The sequence below is a fragment of the Lagopus muta genome, chromosome 7 (assembly GCF_023343835.1).
Source record: "Lagopus muta isolate bLagMut1 chromosome 7, bLagMut1 primary, whole genome shotgun sequence".
In the NCBI taxonomy this organism is placed as follows: domain Eukaryota; kingdom Metazoa; phylum Chordata; class Aves; order Galliformes; family Phasianidae; genus Lagopus; species Lagopus muta.
The window spans coordinates 23,368,240-23,390,671 of NC_064439.1; positions in this window are offsets into that span (position 1 = coordinate 23,368,240).

Below are 22,432 nucleotides of genomic sequence, written 5' to 3' on the forward strand. Positions count from 1 at the left end.
GTGAGAATGCAATTATTCATCTTCCTTGCACAAGCTCCAAACTGAAGTTTTTCCAGGATTCCACAAACCTTCTGATGCTGTTAACGTTAGAAGGGACAGAATTTATCCTCACCTACACAGAGAGGAAGCAGCAATCTGTTTTTTCCATATCCTGTGTTCCTGGTAAGCTAAAAAAGACAAAGAAGAAAGACCAGCTCTCTGGCTCTGAGGGGTTGTCATCTCTTTGTTCCATGATGTCTTGAGTTTTCTTCAGTTATGTTATTCCTGATGTCCTTCCTTAGCTGTCAATTTGACATAACCTGAAGATGAGCCTTTTACTACTGATTTGCTTTAGAGCTGGTGAAGAATAGGTTCTGAAGACCATAAAAAAGTAAGGACTTTAACTCCAGTTAGAGCACAAAGCCAAGAACAACAAGGCTTAGATTTTTCCCTTTCCCTTTGCTTTCAGAATAGTTTTGAATTTTCATAAAAAATTTTAAAGCTGAGATCAGTGGTTTTATAAGCTTACACAACTGGTAGTTTGCAAAGGCTTATTTGCCTCTGAGAGGAAGGTTACTGATAATATCCAGAGGATATTACAGTAATTATTCAGTTATTATAAAAGCAGCAGTCTCTTAGGTATATTCATTGCCATGGCCACTCCTTGCTCTCACAAATATTTTGGGACTTAGTTCAGTTAAATACTTCTTATCTTATGCAGTCTACTTACATATCACTGTTTTTAAACTGTAATTAATCATCAGGTGATGCCTTATGAGTACATGAAAATGAAGGGAAAAAAAATTTGAGTCTGATACAATGGTTTTGAATTGTCTGTTCTTCAATTTTCCAGTCTTAAATTAGTAAAATGTTTCTTTCCCCACAAGGACATAATTTAGAAAAAAAGTTGAGGTATCTCAGTCATTATGTTGCATTCAGACATTATGATTTGATAATGCTATATTCTATCAAAAGTGTCTTTTAATTAAAAAAAAAATCAGTCTATACTGGTTTTTGGTGGGATAGCTGGGTGGCTAGCAAATATTGTAAGACAATAAAACAATCAAGGGAAAACAGACTGAACTTTCTACAGAAATGAAATGATTTTAAATTTCAGTAATACAGGATGGGTTTTACAGTTTAAAGGACATCCACGGATGCAATCAATAAAGATGTTAGCATTTTTTATATAAACATCACTGTAATAATGAATGAAAGCTGAACAGATCATATTGTTCAGTAATTAAAAAAAAAAAGAAAGGAAAAATATTGTTTCAACTGCAATTTAGAAAGACACTGACAGTACAACTGTGGAAATAGCACTGCAAGTTCTTGGCTGTAGGAGAGCAGAGAGCAAATCAGTAAAAAGAAGAGCTTAGCATGGAGCTACTGATTTGGTGAAATCTCCGTTCAGTACAAACAGCAGGTTAATGCAATTGTCTGCAGATGCAGGTAACAATATTATGAAGAACTACTGAAGATTTCAGATGGACCGATTTAATATCCATTTCAAATCATCAGATCAACCAATTAGTCTTGGTCCTGCAATTAAAGTATCAAATGTTGTTGAATCATTAAGTAGTCATTAGAATAATCAACTGATACATTCTAATAATATCACCATCTATTTCATTATAAATTTCAACTTCATCAACGTCAACTGCATCCTAAGTTGGAAGAAAATGATGTAGCTTAGCTCTTAGAACTCTATCACTGTTTAGACTCAGAGCTATTTCTGCAGACTTCTTGAAACCAAATTCCAAAATACACATTTTTAAAATGGCTTCCAATCAAAGTATGTGTTTACATGCCTGGTTGGAGCTGTGTGCACAGTGAGAGGCTGCAGCAGAGATATGCCCCACTGCAAGGAGCTTCTCTGGATAAGGATGCCATGTGAGGCCACGTAGCTGCCTCTCCTCTGTGGGTCCCTTCCAAAGCATACATCTCCAGCATAATTCTGCCTGTAGGCACTTGTCTCTCATGCCCTAATAACTCTCGTTTGGCAATCAACAAAGCAATTAAATTGTGGGTAGGAACAGAATGCAACTTCAAAATAACTGTTTCTCAGCATTTATGAACCAGAAGATACAGGAGAAACTCTAAGGATTCTCAATATTCCAATATAAAATACAGAACAAGGTATCTTCCTGGGTCAAAAGTAACACAAGATCACACATATTTTAAAGTACTCTGACCACATATTAAAAAAAAAAAAGTTTTAAAATAAGCTTTGTAAGTATATAAGCTTAATAAAGTATTAGTTTGTGCGTTTTGAGTACTGCAGAGGTTGTGTTGTATCAGTTCCAGATATTACATACATTCAATCTGAGAAGCCTGAAAGAACTAAACTGACTCTGTACGTGCAGATATGAAAAGCTTGAAATAAGAACATGGTAGTTATTTGGGGAAGAAAAAAAAAAAGAACATCAGTCAGTCACTTGGTATTTTTCACTGTTAATGGTAAATATTAGATTTATTGTCTTTTTCAGCATCTTCAGACATCTAGCCTTCTGGGAAGTGAGGCAAGTACTATGACCTTTCTCCTTTGGAGTCCTATCAGATAACTTATCTTTCAAAGTGTTCATGTTGATAAGAGTCAGGGAGGAACCTTATTTTGACATGCCCTAACCAAAATGTTCAGCTGTGAATCCAGCTTGGGATCTGACTCATGAGCGTTCCTGGGAACGAAGCACCTGTCGTATGGATGCAGGAGGCTTAGGCCACAGGGATTAGATCTAGTACCAAAGATCTGTGGATGACAAAGATGCCTGAAATGCATGAAAAATGACAGGAGGTAAAATTGTTTCAAATAATGGATTTGGATATGGAACAGAAGATCTGAGTGGGATTGTTTAGATGGAATAGGAATACACTCTCTGCAAAGGATCTTATTAAAAGTGTAATTTTACTTATGTATGGCTTCCAAACAATATCTGAAAGCTTCAGGAGGAAGCATCTTCCATTTCAAAAGACTTTACCAAAGGATAGGTCAGGCTAAACTTCTGGGGGTTTGTGTTCTTCCACAGAAGACTTCAGTCATAGAACATTTCATTCCAATTAAGGATGATATTTTGCAAACACTCAATGCAAGCCCTGCATTGTTAAGCACAAAAAAGTTGAGAACAAACTCAAATAGTTCAGCAAAACATCTAAGAGTCAATGTAGCATCCATTACATCCACATCTGCATCTATTCTCCTCAGAGGGATAAATAATTTCCAGGACAGAAAAACAAAATTAAAAATCATTATTTCAAAATAAATTGTTTCCGTTATATTTGTTATGTGTTGCTCATATTCAGTATTTGCTTGTTACTGTGATTAAATGTTTACATTTAAGTTCAACTGACATATTTTATGAAGTTGCTAGCATTGACATTTTAAAAGTGTTCAGAAGTATTTGCCAGAGGAAATACAGCTATTTTAATGAACCGATGTGCTTGCTGCAGAAAAGAAGCATCCCAGCACCTCTCCAACATTTCTTCAAAACTAATTAGAGCCATTTCCTGCAGAGTCCTGGGCATGCTTGACTTTCTTGGTAGCCAATTAGACACAGAGGTTTTTCGGATGTATAAGTGGGAAATCGATGGGAGCTTCTGACCTAATTATCTTCCAAGTTGTAGACCGGAGAGTTTTCTGGTTGGTCCCTGACAGGATGTTCATTCTTTGTTTACCACGTGCTGGATGCCAGTTAGAGGGACAACACTTCCATTTACAAACTGCAGCTACTTCAGAACGGTGATCTTTCATCCCTCTTTCGTTCTTATCAGACTTCCCTTGCCCATCTCCCCCACTGTTTTTCTCACTTTTTTGCTGAGTTATTAAAATGTTTCCAACTCCAGAAAGCCACAGTCATAAATGACTTGCATCCTTATCACAACAGGTTAGAAAGAAGCTTTATGAAAAAAATAATCAAAGTGGAAATATTGAATGATAGTAAAAGTAGCATCTGACACTTATGCTCATTTATGACAAAATTTGTTGTTTTTATTTAAAATATATTTTGGGTATGATACCTAATTCATCTCCTTAGGGCTTGCTGTAACCTTCTCAAAGCTTTTTACAGTCTGCTTGACTTCTATGGCAAGCCAAGCTGAACCCATCACTATGACTCCTACAGAGCAGGAATTACTATTGGAAAGAGATATTTGCAGCTGTTTGAGGACTGCTGCAGAAAGTCTACACAGATCTCCACACCAGCAGGGTCTGGAACCACAAAGGTATTACCAACATGACAGCCTGCAGTGACCCTTCACAATCCTTATGTCACTGAATCACTGAACCTCATTGGAAAATACTGCTGAGTTCCTGGAGGAAAAGGGAAGAGAAAACTGATCTCTCTTTGTTTCTTTTGCCGCCATTCCAGTCCACAAACTGCAACAAAAGTAACAATGTTGAATCAAAAACAAAATAAAGGAGGAAAGAGAAGATAAGATGAGGAAATGGCATGGCATGGCAGTTTTTTGTTGTTGTTGACTTTTTTTTTTTCCAAATAAAAGACTCTTATATCAAAAGTAAATAGATTTTCATGAAGAAAGATTTGACTTTTCTCCAGTTCAGGTCTGGCTTTGAGTGCTGTGACTTCATGACTATACTTAGATCACTACAGATTCTCATTCCTCAGGCTAATGAAAGAATCTATGAGACGAAATCTTTAAATGCAACCAAGCCATTACACTGTATCAAATTAATCCTGTGGTTTATTTCTTCTGGACAGCTTAACCAACTTTCTGCCAAGTGACTCTTGAAACTGCTTTGCCCTAAGAAGCATAGCAGTCTTTGGGTACGTGCTCCTCATCTGTGCCTATGCACAGCACAGGCTGGTACTTGGCCATAAGCTTATAAACATGTGACTCCTGAAATTTATTGCATTAAAAGCAGATGACAGCATGTAAACTAATAGCCAGTTGTTAGTGATTAGGTTGCCTTCAGAATAAATTTTTGGGGTTTGGAAATATTTTCTATTCATTTGACATTAAGTGCATAACTGAAAACTGTAGCATTCAAAATATTTTTGGGGTAAATAATTTCAATAAAAATAATGGATAGAGGGCAAGGATGATTGCTAAGTTGCCTTGGGCTTCAACTCCATTCAACTATGAATGATAAATGATGTGTGTAGATGTTAAAATCTATTGGATTACAACAGAATCTAAGAACCACCACTGGGGGTGGAAATTCAGCTGATCTCAAAAAGCTGACTTGCTCCACCCTCCATCCTGTTTGCTACAGTTTTGAACATCTGCGGGGAAGAAGCAAAGTATAAAAGACCATCCAGTTACTCACTGCTTATAAATGTCTCCTCAGCAAATGCATCACTGATGGTAACAAAAAAAAAAAAAGTGATTTTAAACATCAGTATTTTAATTTCCAATATTAACAGCCAGTAATAATTGCCAAAAGGACACAGAAGCTCTAAAAGATGGCTGGTCTTCTGGTTTAAGTGTAAATGTTCTTGTTTCCATGAGCATGTATTTGAGAACAAGTACACATTCTGATCTAACACTGTAATTAGTTACCAGAAAGCAGAGGGCAAAATCTTCCCTTTATTGCCTGCATTTGGTCTTGGTTCAGAGCAGCCTGTTCAGTACCAGTTATTCCTTTGCATGGGCAGAACCTGCCTCCCTTCTCTTTCTCTCTACCATTGAGTCTGAACAAAACTGTTTAAAAAACTAACTAAATAAATAAACCACGGTTGCAAATCCTTTAGCAGAGTTGGTCACTGAAGTACCCTCCTGGAAGATAATGTAATATATCAGGCAACAGATTTGCTGCTCCCTGACCTTTTTTCTTTTTTTTCTTTCCTTTTTTTTTTTTTTTTTTTTTTTTTTTTTTTTTTTTTTTTTCTGTTGTTGCTTTTAATCTTATAGTGGTTCCATGAAGACAGGAACTGCACTTCTTGCTTGACTGCTGCTCTAATCTGTTAGTTCTTACTGTCAATCTCCAGCCTTCTGTCCAAATTACAGGCAATTTAGGATGAATTTTTTGTTGGATAAGAGCAAGTTCTCCTCAGCCAGGAAGTTAAGGAGTGTCTAAACTAGATAGAGAACAAAGGACTTGTTTGCCAATTGTCTAACATTTCTAGAACATGTTTCTGCAGTCATACAGCAGTGTGTGGATTCACTCCCTGGTGCAGCTATCAGTTATGGCCCACAGTTATCCTGACCATGGCCTGAGCAGAACATCGAGAATCACTTCTCACCGTACAGGTTTCCTTCCAGTGGAAGAGTAGAGGGAAAGAAAGAGGGAAACTCTACACACCTCTACTCAACACTCTGTGGGGTACAGGGGGGTTTGGATCATCACTTCAGAAACTCTGAGCAACTTAATGACTTAGAGAGAAATTGCTTTTATGCATTTGATCAGAAAGCTGCAAAGTATATGCTTTTCTTTCAGTTGTTGACAACATTCTGCAAATGTTCTGCAAGAACCTACAGGCTCTTATAATTTAATTGAAGGACAAGGATCATAAAGGAGTATTAATGTGGAAACAATTGCAGTTTGATAACAATTTCTTGGCATATCAGTATCTCAACATTGCAGAAAAAAAACAACTGTATCGATTATCTTTTCTTCTGTTGCAAATAAATTCCTTTGATGGAAGACTGATCTTTTTTAGCATCCTACTCATCTTTCCTATTGGTTTGTACATTTCAAAAGTATCATATTCTTACAGAAAAATAGTTATCACATATTTCCCTCTTTAGTTGCTATGGATATCATTTTTATTCCTTTTTTATTTTATTTTTTTCTCAGTAGGCTCAGCTCTGAAAGGCTTCAATTTTGAAAGACTGAGTCAGAGATGCTGAATCCAGTTTCTCTTAATAAAGAGCAACTAAAATGACAAAGTAATATGATTTCTTTCCAGAGATATCCTGAATGGAAAGCCAAGCTCCTGCAGTTGAATGATGTATTAATTTTGCAAAAGACTACGGGAACCTACTTTAACATTCTGTCATTAGTTTTATCTATGGGATATTTGGCTCAAATACATGTGAAACATATACAAGATGTGAAAACACTGGAATGCAAACAACCTGTCTGTGTAAGACATAGCAGTCTCCCAGTGGGATAAAGATGAACTAGCTGTTTAAAACTGCATTCTAGTGTATAGGAACTATTGAATCACAACCTGAACTGATTGATCACATGAGGCAAGGACTGAGTCAGCCATGGGAGAACAGGTAAAGGCAATTCAGCTGTGTGACCGGAAAGGGTGGAGGCTGGCTGCATCTCTCCTTGACCCATTTAAGAGCTGACTGCCACTGAGAAATGATCTCTTCCTGGAGACTGCTCCTCTTGGAGTTTTTTTCTGCAAGCCCAGGATATGGGTAAGCTTTCCATTCATTTCTGATTATTCCTCTCTAATGTGATAATCTTTCTAGCCTATCTTCTTTGTATAGTTATTGATTATACATCTGTATATTTGTTGATTATATATCTACCAATCCCTGTATTCAGGTTTGGTGAGCCTAGACTTCACATCCAGTTACATTCCTTTTCTGTCCTTCAAATTATTATTTTTTTTAATGGGAAGAAAACAAAACAAAAAAAAAAAAAAAAAAAAAAAAGATTCATTTCACAACACAGAGACCATTCTTGGTGAATTTTAATATGCTGAGAAAACAAAACATTCAAACTTGGATTAAGCTAAACCAAAATTATTTTGATTTCAAAAGTTGTGAGCTGAAAAAGCAGCTATTGGTTAGATCTTTTTATAAATGAATAAAATGACTCAAGTAATATGGTAGCAATTCTTGACTTCAAACATCCTACTTTTCAAGGAAAACTCCAGTATGTAATTACTAAAAACTCTTGCTATTTTGGTATTGTACGTCTTTTGTCACTGCACATCTATCACACATTGTGAGAAAACAGTTGCAGTGTCACCAAAATGAAATGCCAGTACCTCTTGTGAAGGTATCACTTTTCTTTCAAGTATGTTATTCTATGAATAAACAGGCCCAAAGACAACTGCTGAAGAGGGGAATAGAAACTATTTTAATCAAGAAATATTTGTGTGGATGATGGCAGAAGCATGTCTTCATGCGCTAAGCTCAGGCAAGATACTGTAATTATATCTATGCAGTACAACTCTCTCAGAAGTTACGTCTTTTCTGGGAGAGGGAAAAAAAAAAAAAAAAGGAGAAACCAAACTGAGTTCTGAAGTACTCAAAATAGTAGAGCCATGCTTCTGTATGCTGCCAAACCACCACTGAGAAGAGATTATCTCCTCAGGAGATCTTTGTGTTTTCACAGAATCTACTTCATTTAATCAAAGAACACAGAAACACTTCCTCTGAAGGCATCAACTACAGCAACTGATTATGAGGACAATTACCTCATTAAATAACCACACCCCCAGGAAGCAAATTGCCTATAGGAACAAGGGAATGCTGCTAATTGGTTTGCCTTTCACTTTGTGTCTTCAGGTTAACAGTGGTGATTATCACACTAAGAAAAACACAGGGAGTGCTCTGGCAGATTGTGAAGGGTTTCCGAGGTGAACGTCAGCAGTTATTGCTGTGTTCTGCAGTTGTGTTATGTTAGTCGCACTAGTCTTCATTTCACACTGTTATGTGTGTGATTGGGTATGGGCCATGAAGGCTTGTTTCTTCAGACACTGTTTTCTTATTACTGAACTGCTCTCATTGAGTATGCTTAAAGGAGTTCCTTTATTTTCCATTCCCTTTTCCTATCTGCAACAACGCTTTCCTCCCTGCAGGCGATTTCTTACCAGTTACTGCTATAAAGATATCACTGTGACCTTGTTGTTGGCCAAAAGCTAATCAGACTTTCTCAGTGACCAGAAAGACACTACAGCATTTTTGCTGGAACGAAACATGATGATATGGGTGGATAGAACGGTAAATAACACTGAACCATTTGGTCAATGGGCCACTGTCAGACGCATTTATTATAGCCAAAGTCATGCTGCTGTAATTATGCATAGCGGCTGTGAAAAGTGGTGTGCAAACATGTTTCGTGTAAGCAGTTGGTTCAATGCTGTGATTAAGAAAGCTGAGTCACCAGGATGCACAAACAGCTGGAATCTAACTGGTGCTGCTGACAAAGACTGCAAAATCCTGCCTGAGAAATATGGCGTGTCTGGAACACTGTTCTAATCAGTAGCCGCCAACAAAGTCTGGTGCACGCACCTGTCTTCTAATTGCTGGAAATGTGCAGAGAACTTTGCTATTCTGTTTGCGGAAGAGTAAAGGTCACTATGGAGCACTATTGACAAGAATATTCAGCCTCTGTAAGGCACAACTTGGCAATGTTTCAGGAAAATGCAAGATGCTGAAGAGACAGACACTTGGGTTGCTGTTTAAAATGGAGGTCAGGGCTATCACAGTTAGAAGGTAACAGCCATCCACAAAATGAGTTTCTGGTTTTATTTCACTTTAAAAACAGGGTTTTACTGCTACCTGACTTTTTGATAGTTTGAGCAGAGAGATAGTTTGGCCATGGCTGACTTTGAGAAGCAGTTGAAGCATCCTTGTTCATCAGTTCTGGACTAAATTAATTACATAAAATTGAAAAGGGTGACAGAGATTAAAATGAATTGAAAACTGCTCTGTTCCTGGAGTTTTGGCTTCATAAGTGATATTGATTACTTTCAAAGGATCTCATTATAAGTGTTAAACTTCTTACAGAATTTCATAGATGTTGAATACAGCATTTAAAGGGAGAAATAAGCTTATTGACTGCTTTTGCTTAGTGATGGATGAAATGCTTAACTAAAGTCTTCTAGTTTATTGTGATTAAACAAAAAATAATTTTTAAATGTTCCTGAACAGCTGAAAACAAAAACCAGGAACAAATTTTGATGATTAAAGTGAGCTTTTGGTCAGATTGTATGTAGAAATGTCTTTGTAGCCAAAACCTATGATACTTCATTTGGCAAATCTTATACTGGTATTAGTCAGCATTTACTTGAAGAAAACCTGATGTATTCGTCTACTGGTATTTTGAGATGGAGATACAATCACTAATCAAGCAGAAACCAGCTGACTCATCTCAGTGATATGGTTGTTCTGGTCTCTGTTCTGGGAGGAAAAGAACAAATCCTTGGCAAATAGTAAACATACTGTATAAAGTAATTTGTCACTGGCTTGGAAAATTACTGCTTTTTCTGGAGGCATATGCATTTTAAACCAGTTCCTCACATTACACAAAACACAAATCTCTATAATTTAGAAAAGGAAACAAATTCATTTTCTAATAATTGTCCTTAACAAGTTCAATACAAGGTTGTCCTAAAAGATTTTAAAGAGATTTTGTGCCTGAAACATCAGATTCATTCTATGGAGACAGTTTTGTTGGAGGCAGCTTTGTCAGAGCCTTTTTTGTGACAACAGCAGAGGTGAAAGCTAAAGACTGTTTTAGATGGGCAGTTGATGGAAGCTGATTAGTAAGTAGTTTATAGACAGCTGCCCAAGAGAGGAAAAAGTCCATTTCAATGACCTAGCCCTGTAAGAAACTTGTAGGTTTTTCTTTTCCCTTATAATCAATTTTCAGTTCCCTTATTGTGCCTTATTATGGCACAGTTCTGCAGAATTAAACAGTGCCACTGATAGGGGCATCTCTAATAGATGCCTTTCATGGAAGACTTATAACTGCAGTCTTAACAAGCACATAGCAGAGGAGAAACCTAGAGTAAAAAAGATACTGCAGGGAGACTGAAGATATTTATTTCAGATACTGCCAAAGGGTATTTTATTACCCACTCTTTCTAAAATGTAGCTTCATTCAGTCAAAAGATTTATCTTAAAATGTATTCCAGTGCCTGAAACGTGGTTTTGGCTCATTTAGAAGGCACAGCCCAAAGCTGAATTTTATTCAGCAGAGTGATAACTGTTACTGACAGAGAAATGGAAATGGGGATAGCACAACACTTATTAATGTTATGCTATACATTTGCTGAAAGCTATATCTGTTTCCAAAATAGTTACCTACATCACACAGCAGTACAGTGATTTAAACTTTAAGTCTACCTTTATTCTTACTTCACCCAAAAGGAGCGAGGCTCAAATCACAGAACATATGACTAACGATGCATGTAAGCAGCATGTTTTCACAATGAAATGGAGTGCACATTGAGCACAGACCTTGCTGTAGTGTATTTGCATTGTGCAGTGATGTAACCACTATGTTTTGTGTTGATACTTCATAGTGAATGCAGCACCAGTGCGGAAGCTGGGAGATGAAAACCCTTGAAGCACAGCAGGCTTCTGAATTTGCTGCAGAAACCCGGTGTAGGTACTGATGGTTCTCCTCAGGGATGGAAAAAAATTTGTCATCCTTTAATTTAAATGGGAAGGAACATCAGGTCAACATCTGAGACAGGATTCCTACAGTACTTCTTTACTTTTTATAATAGTGTGCTCCTCCAGGGAAAAATATTAGGAAAATAGAATAGGAACTGAATAGAAGAGAGTAGGAAACAATGAGTTGGAAATCCCTGATTTTATACAGAATATGTAACAATGTAGTGTTTCCCTGTTGCTGAAAGACAGTACATGGTGGTTGCTACTGGCCAAGCCTATGCTTTTATAGAATCAGAGTTGGAAAAGAGCACTATCATCAACTCCAACCATCAAAACGCCCCCACCATGCTTCCTAACCCATGTTCTCCAGTGCTGCATCTATAAGTTTCTTAACACCTCTAGGGACAGTGACTCCACCATGTCACTGAGTAGCCTGTGCCAGTGCTTCACCTTGAGGCCACTTCCTCTCTTTTTATGAACGTTACCAGGGAGAAGAAGCTGACACCCACCTGGCCACTATTTTTTTTAGAAGTAACAGTAGAGAGAAATAAGGGCTCCCCTGAGCTTCCTCTTCTCCAGATGGAACAATCCCAGTTCCCTCAGCTGCTTCCCAAAGAGGTGTGTGCTGTTGCCCTTGTTTGGACAACTCTTTAGTAAGCTGTTTCTATAAAAAAGTGAGTTGAGAGAAAAAAAACTTCTCTAACTCAATTTTTCATACATACTATCAAATACTATTTATTCATATCTGATTACTTTCTGTCCCAAAAGTTTTCACTGTAGATGTAGAGTATCTGTGCATTTTTCTGATGAGCGGTGAATAGGACTTCCTAACCAAAACAGGGCTGGTCTTCCTGTGCAGTCATGGTATGCCTCTAAAAGCCTGAAATGGCTGGGCATTCCTGTGGGACAGCCCTGTACTTAAGTGTCACAAAGCTGCACAAAGCCATTCCCCACTGACATCCCTTGTCCTTGAAATGGGAATTGAGGGACAGACAAACTGCTGTCAAGAGCAATAGAGCTGTTAGCGGGTAGGATGTCAGTGAGATCAAAAACAATTTTGTAATCGCCATTTATTTTGCTTCCTTTCACTTTGTTGGTATTAAATTAACTTTATAGATTTCTTCCGAGACTGTTCTCATGTATTTCTTCTGATGTGAAAGAAAAAACATGTCTAATTTTCTCTCTTGAGGGATGAAGTTTACTATCAATATTCAAACCACCGCCTGTTTTAGTACTAGTAATTACTTCAGAAGTCATGAATACTCTGAGCAGCAAAGTAATCTGCTATAAAATTTCCAGTTCAGACCTGAAAGAAAATTTTTCATGCATTTGCACAAAGAAAAAGAAATCCTTCTTCTGAAGTTATTACCAAAGTATCTTAACAATGTGGAATTCCAAATGAATCATCTGAAATAATCAAACATTTATTTAGTCTCTTGACAACAATGTTTGGCATGAATACTGTCAGCATGACTTATGATTTTTTTTGTTTTTTATAATTTTTACATCTTACAATGCACTGAATATAAACAGAAAGGATATATACAAAGCACAAAGATCAAGTGAATGTGTTATTGTAAAATCCTGTTAAGACTGAGTAGCTTGACTTATTTCCCCCTTTTTCAGAAAAGCTCATTTTCACTTTCTTATGCAATAGCTTAAAATGTTTCAAAACATTTGCAGCATTTATTAGACAAAGTATTGAAGAACTCAACCTTAGAGAGTGAGACTCTTGAAACAGTGAAAAACAGGGGAAAAAAAAAAAAAAGGGAAGGAAGGATGAAACCAACCAGTAGAAATTGAGATTTTCCAGTTCTGACTGTTAAATAAGAAAATGATGGAGTAACTCAGTGATTCTGAGTTCATTAATTTCTCATCCTCTTCTGTCCAGCAAAGACTTCTATTAACGATTGCTTTATAGAACAGATCTTTACTTCATTTATCCAAGTGAAGTATGATCAGCTTTCTTTTAGAGTATAAGTTACGCAGACAAATTGTGAAGCATATATGAATTTTAGAAGATGCTAGAACCACACTACCCTTTCTAAATCACTGAGTATTTTATTAATGCCTTCTAGTGGGCCTCTGCACATAAAGATGAAGTAGACAAGCAGAGGGGGGGGGAAAAAAAGGTAACTTCAACATTAAAAAACAAAAAAAAAAAAGATAAAACAGAGTCCAGCCTATGGTCAGAGACCTGCCACACACAATGACCTCAGCAGAACAACTGTAAAAGTTGTTAGATTGACTGATTCTTACAGTTTTTGCGTTCCTCATTCCAAAGTACGCCTTAAACAAACAGCTTATTCTCCATGATGCTTTCTTCCTTTTTATTCACACATTAAGTCTCATGGTTACTGGGAAATATACACCACCACCAAGCTATTTGAGTCCAATAGCACTAAATGCAAGATATCATGTTTCCTTTGGAATAGTCCTTTTGGTACTGGATGTTGTTGTTTCAACATTAGAATCTCCTGAATAACTTATTTACATGATTGCACCTATGTGGCACAGAGAAGGTAAAATTATGTCAGTGCAAATGTCATAATGAGGATACCTACAAGAAATTCTTGAAGTGAGGATAACAAAAAGACAAACAGTAAGAAACACTAACAAGTTTACAACAGAATACTTATAACAAAATACCCCAGTTTTTCCTCCATCACTAACATAATCCAGACCTACATGACAATTAACACTCCTAGAGGGAAGTTGCGCTTAGCACAGCACCTCACCAATGTGATAAAAGAGTACGAGTGAAGAACCATCTCACAGAAATTATGAACCTCAATAGTGATTTACTGTAGTTACAGTCTGCATATGTTCTTGACATTTTTCAAGTAAGCTTAAGGTAAAACTTCAAAGTGGAATGAATTTAAAAAAAAAAAAAAAAAAAAAAGCATGTTATCATAAAGAGAATAAGATGATTAAGCTAGATCTTTGAAAGAAATACCCTGCAGTTCACAAGTGAAATCTTGCTGTTTTATTGCACACTAAACCACCATTCTTCAACTCCATTGCAGGAGAATGACAGAAGGTGAAAGGCTGTAACACTTCATCATTATAATTGAGTAGCCCTTATTATTGTCATCACTTTTCATCTTTCTAATGGAAATAATAAAATGGTTACGCTATGGAGAAATGCAGCAAGTATTCTATTAAGGATCAAATTAGCAAGTATTCACTTACATCTCTAAAGCACAGAAGAACTCCCAAGACATCTGAATTAGTTCAATAGAGTATTTTTGAATTGAATCAACAGATAACTGTACTCTTATTATCAAATTCAGAATGACAAAGTCATTCAGTAAGAATGGATGCTTGTTGCTGTTAATGCACAACGATTCCAGAATAAAAAAATATATATGTATATATATATTTAACAAATTGTGTCTTACTGCACTTTGCTAGAAGTTATTTCCTTCAGAAAATCTATAAATATTACTATGGTTAGTCAGCAGTTAACTATTTGCTGTCACCTTCTCTACAGGCTTCTAACTTAGACTTTGGTGTCAAAGAATATTTTGCATACTAGTAGAACTGCTTGTAATTTAATTTGTATCCTTGCCTCCTCATAATACTGAGATAACCTTCACTAATCCCTATAAAGTATTCAAATTAACATCACCTTATCCTGAAAAATCGTCAATGCCTCAAAGCCATCATAAAAAAAAAAAGCTCTGATTAGCTACATCAAGAAAAGTAGGGAGATTAAGCAAAAGGTTAAGCTGTATGTAAACTGAGAAATTACACAACACCAATTATAATGAATAATTTGATACTTTGAGCATTTAATGTTTACAATTTCCTTTGCAAAATGGTGCCCGTACACAATATTTACTTGTATTGGGCATAAAATATGTTAATAACAAGAATTATCCTATTGGATTTTAATGATATAAATAACAAGTGAATTCAAAAAAGAACTTCCTGTATCCAGACCTGTGCATCATTCCTTTGTGCACTAGAGAACCTAAAGCTATTTGTGCTTATAAATCCAATATGATGCGTGTTTACCAAAGAAAGGCCAGAAGAGAACTAACAGCTATTCCAACCTTCCATTGCTCTCTCGCACCCAGGGAAGGAAGATTAACACATAAACAATTTACTTTGAAGACATTGCATTTTACTCCCTCACACAAAGTGCAGTCTCAGTATATTTTTTCTACATGTGTTATAAGATATAGGCTCTGAAATACTGAGCATTGTATGACCAGTTTCTCCCAGATTTTTAAGAAAGTTACTTGAAAAGAGACGTTTGTTTTTAAGCCTAACAAATAATATCAAGTTGCTTTATTCTGCTTTTTCATACCATTTAAAAAAAAAAAAAAATGCTGGCACATGATTTATTTTCTGTATTGACAGAACTCTTACCACTGTCATTCACTAGGACTTCTTTGTGTACAGTATTTCTGTAAAAATGCCTCCTAGGAACCAAAAATATTTTATACACCATGCTTCAGAAGGCAATTTTAAAGTGCAAACCCATGATTATAGTATTGTCATAACCCTAAAGAAAACACATGGGGTTTTTTTCCTGTCTTTCTTTTCTTTAATCTGCTAGAGAAATGAACACGCAAATTTTATAACCTGTTTCGTGTCGATGTTTACAGGCTAGGGAACAGTGCTGTGCCCTCTGCAGAGCTGGGGAACTCTCTCTGTAGGAGTACATAATGTTCCCACAGCTGACGCAATGGGACCAGAAGAGCCCAGCTTGCCACAGTCTGGTGACAAACAGTCCTTGTAAAAACGTCAGAGAGAAACCCACGCTGGGAAAGAAAGCCACAGCACATAATGCTTCTACATACTGGTACCACTATGTGTGGGATGCACTTTTCTTACAGCACAGGAAGAGGTTGCCCAGAACACCTATTAATGCTGAAATTCCATATGTGTCTCTAGATAACCATTACTCCAAATGTCCCTAGTGCAGGACATTGTAAAACCATCCAGCAACATTTCAGAATTAGCTGGGATGCATAGGATATAAAGACTCAACAGATGAATAAATGGGTAAATCTCTTAAAAATATGCACCGCTTGTAACTGGATATATATTAGGAGAAACACTGCTGTTTCTTAACTCATACTAAGCAAAGCAACTTCTGTTTGTAAGCTACAGAGCTACTAGATGTCCCACACTTACATGACACCTTATTATTAGAAGACTCACCTGGTCTGGAAGCAGCAAAAATTAAAAAGGTTCTTTGTGCGCATGTGTGGGATGAGGACAACAAACCAGGGGAAGCACATCTTCTGTTAGATTGTCTCCTACTCATCATGCATGACATCAGTTTTAATGGCCATTAGGGGAAAGTTATGCCTGGGTCATGCAAGGATGAGTAACAGAAACATCAAATTAGGCAACACATTCAGAAGTATTGTTACTCTGTCCTCTAAATCAACAATATACCTTATAACTGTCTTCTGGCAGCTGCATCAACACACCTGGAAGTATTTTGGCTGATTCTTTTCTTCTTTAGCATGTTTGTTTTGCCTTTTTTTTTTTTTTTTCTTCATTCCAGGGTTACTCCTCTGATTGTCAGAATTACCTGCTTAACATAGATGTGAGAGTAGATGCCAGTCCCTTAAATCTGAATTTAATTTACTTGAGCTTCAGTGGTGTGCCATTTCACTTGAGGTATGGAAGAATCAGTCAAGCTCCATATATGATATAACTGAAAGAAACAGCTGAATGAAGCGGGAAAGGTTTTGTAGTCAATTATTTTATCTTTTGGAATCTCTCTTTTCAAAGTGCTCTGCATTACCCCTGAGATCAAAGTGCCATCAGTATCCATCAGTCACAGAAGGTGTAAACATATATTGCAGCCTTTGTCATGCAACCTTTCCTGCAGAGAGCAATGGGAACACAACCAGCACCTACAACAACAGTATTTTTCCATAAAGAGACAGACCTTTAGTCACTGGCCAGTTTGCGAGCAGTGAGCCACACAGCACAGTACTTATGGCGAGTTCATCAAGCACACTGGAATCTAATGATTTTTCCTGTGGCTGTGACGACTTCCAAGATCAAGGAAGACAACTCTCTAACTCCAGTGTAGTGTTAGAAATCAGCATGCCTTTATTCCTCACAACAGCACCCGGTGACAGGACAAGAAAGTGTATCCTCTCAGAGTTCAGGTTCTACATTTGAACGGTTAAGACATACATATGCAGTACTTTTGCATACATACTCATTCTGGGCATGCTCACTAGTATCTAAGGCGGTCGAGTGCCCACCTATTTCTTCCCCATTTTCTACCATGAGCTTAATCACTGACTTTCACTTGCGTTTCTTCAATTTGGAAAATTTCCATTGCTTATCAGGCCATAATGAGCAACTATTAAAACAATCTATGTCAAATCTGAGGAAGATGTCTTTGCACCTGCTGAGGCAAAGAATGAAAGTGCTCTATTATGACCCCTGTGCTTATTGCGAGGCTAAATCACTGAGGCAAAAAAAATATTGTATTATGTCACTAGTGCAAAATTAGTGAGGAAAACTTGACTATTCACCCACTAAAGTTGAAATGGAAAGTTTTAGAACTATCACTTGTGGATTCTTTTTGCTGAACTAACGCACTGGTTCTTACACTAATGTACTACTGCCTATTTCTAAACAAACCAACATATGTTGCTGAGAAACCAACTGCTAGCTCACCACTATATTCAGGGAAGCATTCTGATGGCTGAGCTGTGTTGGTGCAAGGTAGTATATAGGGTATATTGATCACCTATTCAAATATGATCAGCTTTCTGCAAAAAACAATCACAGAATCACAGAATTGTAGGGGTTGGAAGGGACCTCTAGAGACCATCAAGTCTAAACCCCCCTGACAAAATGGGCTCCCTACAGCAGATTGAACAGGTAGGCATCTAGGCGTGTCTTGAATATCTCCAGAGAAAGACTCCACAACCTCTCTGAGCAGCCTTGCCAGTGCTCTGTCAACACTTTGTGAAGAAGTTCTTTTGCATATTGATGCGGAACTTCCTATGCTCCAGTTTATGGCCATTTCCCCTTCTCCTGTCCCCACAAACCACTGAAAAGAGGTTGGCTACATCCCCTTGACTCCAACACTTAAGGTATTTATAAACATTAATAAGATCCCCCAGATCCACAATGCCTCAATATGGAACAGCAATGACACTTCTGAAATTTATCTGCCAGTTGGCACTGCAGCCATAAAATTCATGCATTATGGAATGACAAAAAGAGTTCATGGTGAAGGTAAACAGTAAAGGCTAGAAAGCTAACCTCTTCTTCATTAGTTTTTCATACTGGGAAAATAACAGAAAGGATATTTTTAAAGATGACCACAAGATTTAAAGATGCAGCTTTGCTCAACCAGCAATAGGAACGTTTCTCTCAGAAGGTAGGCTTCAGTGTTGAAAATTTGCTATTACAGTTTTCACATTTCTGTTCTGCATAATAGTATCATTAATGTCTACATTTTGTCTTTTCACAGTTATGCCTTGATAGAGATATAAGGAATCTGTTTTCATTTCTGTTTTAGTGCAGCTAAGGGAAAAAGAATGTCACTGTCTGCTCTGCTTAATGCAAATGAAATGCTCATTCTATGCATAATGTCAACTATAGATCAAGCGTTTGCTGGCAGTCATTGCAGGAAAGCCATCAGATTTCATCTATCATATTTAAGAAAGGAAAGAAATATTCAGAAAGGACTCGATGAGTAGATAATGCATAATTCTCCACCCAAACATGCCAGAGACAGACAGATCAAATCTCTAGGTAAGGAGAAAAATTTCACCCTTTGACAGTCAAGGGAAAGGACTGAAAACAGTAGAGCAAAAAGAATCAGACAGCACCCAATTCAACAGAAAATGAGACCAAAACTGAAGATGGATGCAGCAGCTGTGAGAGGCATTTTCTTTGCCTGGGGTCTGAAAGTAGCGATTTCTACAATAAAGTGATATCTACCAACAGGCAGAGATGCAATTGGAAATCATGGCAGAGCTCAGACAGAGGTTTTTGAGTGATGGAAAAGAACAAACAACCCAAAAGTTGTTGATCCCCAGAATGCTTTTTTTTTTTCCTGAATAATGAGACGATCTATAGAACATCTCATTCTGAAGAGAGATTTAAGTATAGTATAATTATGTGACATTCAGCAAACAAGATACCATACCTTATTGCAGAGCTATAGGAATAGTATTTAAGGAAACATTATTAATGAACAATAGATTGCACTTTGTACTTCATTAATAAAAAGATTTGTGTATAGTCTAAGATGGTCAGAAAACTTAGCACCACAAATACATTATTTAAGACAGAAAGACTGAAATTTAGCTGTTTTTGGAGAATTCAGAGCTTTTTGTGGAAGTTTCAGTTCTTTTAGATGGTGCTTTCCAAGCAAGAAATTCCAGCCACTAGTGGACATGATTACAAACTAAGATTCTGCTAAAGGTGAATAATTGTACGGTTCCATCCAAATTAGTATATTGGCATAATTTCAGAATAAAACTCTCACCCTCCAGAAGAACAATAATTCAGTCTGTTGTCTCAAGATGTTAAAAAAGGCCTTTACTCTGTCTTAAACCAAAGGTAGTAATTGATTATAACATTTGCACTCCTGAATCATTCAATCAAAAGGATGGGTTTTGACCTTTTATTTTGTACAGTGGTACAATGAAAAAGAGGCTAATTTCTGACTTCTGGGACCTGGTTTTAAACTGTGAATAAGAGTCCAAATCATGATTTCATACTGCAAATAATTGGTGATAGGAATTACAGGAAAAAAAAAAAGCTGCTTCATTTGTTGCTACATCCTTCAACTAAGCCGAGGTATTGCTATTAATGAAAAGATAGATGTACAATTATAATAAACAAACACTCATTCTTTATTATAGGGATTATAAGAATTTTCATTTGGAGTTAATAGTGTTGGTACTTCATTGAACATCATGTTACCATTTTATAGATCTTTGAAAAATAACATTTTGCTAAAAGAAGAACAAACTTCACCTTTGAGATTGACATTTTTTTTCCCCACTCAGACTTGCATTATTTCACAAATGTCTTGTAAAAATTCAATAAAGAAAGAAAAGGTAACTGAAGAGCTTATTTGAAGAGCAGTCTGCAAGTTTAATTCTTAATAAAAATCATAATGAAAATAAATTCATTGATAATGACTTTAAAACTTACTCTCATAACATTAATTCTTTAGCAGTATTTCAGCATGGGAAAGAAAACAGACGTAAGAAATGAAGACTTGGAATTTGAGCAAATTTGATGCCTGGGAAAGACAGTGGAAACAGAGCAGCCATGCTGTGATACTTCACAGAGATAGACTCCTAACATCTACCAGCTCTAAAGTACAGGTGACATCACTGCATTTAATAGTCCTTGGTGGAATTTTATTCTGCTAACACCTATAGTTTTTAACTCAAAATCTGGAATTCACAAGGTGACCTACAGCTTATATATTCTAGTTGCATATTTTCACCCATCTTGAAGGAGGCCAAAACGTGGTGTCTCAGAATGCACTCTCCTATACAGTGAAGTCAAAGTGTTCTCAGAAGAGCGTTCCAATCTCCAGGAGAGATCATGAAAATCTATCAGACTGAAGGAAATAAAACCTGTATCCCACTAATTAAGGCCTCAGGCTCTTATTGTCTGCCTGCTGAGATGCACCTGGCTGATGGAGGCATCCTGGGGAAAGGCATCCGATGCGCCAGTTCAGTAAACCTGCACTGTGTCTCCAGCATTTCCTTAAGCATTGCTGCTGCTGCCATCTAATCTAAAGGTCAGCTAGTACCCAAGGTACACCAGATGTAAAACTACTGTTTGCTATACTATCTTCCATATAAATTTAGCAGGATACAGTACAGCAGATATGACAGTTGTCTAGGAATGGACTGAAAATAAATCTAGAGATTGTCAAATTATTTTTTATTAAGGACCTGAGTACTGCAGTTCTCATTCAACTTCCAGCACTTTTATTTGGAAGAATACTGTGAAGCCTCTATATCTACCATCTGAAGGTCATGACTTCTCCCTGCTAATACTCACAGCAGTTCTGGCACCTTCCTACCAGACTACTTCATTTTTACAAAGTAGCTGGAATAATATTATCATGAAATAAACAGAAATACATTTATTTTTACTTTTTCATCAAAATAAATTGGTTGGGTCTGCCAGGGAAAAAAAAAAAAAAAAAAAAAAAAGAACATATAAATACTACAAGCTGTCAAAATTGAATCTCACTGATTACTAAAAATATGAAAGAAAAAAAAAAAATCTTTTGTTGGACCAAAAGAACAAATGTGTAATTCGTAAGAACTTTACATGAGATTTTGTGTAAATTAATGAAATTGGATGAATTTTGTGGATCCAAGAAGATATTTAAACAGACACATGATGCAGAAGGTTGCATTCTAGTGTTCGTTAATTATGGCTTCATATGCTTGACATGTTTTGTAAAGAGAAGTGCACTAAGAGCATCCAAAGCTTGAAGTGATAATGCAACAGGGAGATGCATAAGAAAAATATAAGCCTTTTTCAGATATGTAGTATGCTTGTAATGGATACATTTCTTAATTATTTACAGTATTTTTCTCTTCATGTCAAATACCTGATTTTAGAAAAACCTAAGGTCTTGCAAATTCATCTGATAGAGTTTTGTATTCTTATATTGCAGTGGAACAGCTGGCAACCACTTCTGGGGCAAATTTGTAGCATTTTCAGTAGCTTTGCAATCAGTCTTACATAGATCTTATGCCTGCTGGAAGATGTAGGTTTAGTTCATTTCGGTCTAGAATAAAGAAGCTGGGGAGAATAAACAGGGAAACAGGGCAGAGCTTTTACCTGTAGAAATAAAATGAGCAGAGTGACTCAAAATTTTGCATGGAATTAGCACTTCAGGTGAAAAGAGACCGAATAATGAGAAATAACCTTACATTTCTTAGGATTTACATCTCTTTTAAAGCTCAACAGTAGTTCAGTATTCACTTACTAATGGACAAGTTTGCTAAATCTCACACAGGTTGATACAATCTAGCCAAGAACTTGCTTCTCAGTGGGAGGCTCCCTGTTTTGCCTATCCTCATACAAAAGAGGGCAACCTCTACTTGCAACCTCATAGACTCTTGCAATTTATGATCACATATGATGAGGCTCTATTTTGTTTGTCCCTGTACTCATTTCCAAGACATCCCATCTTGAA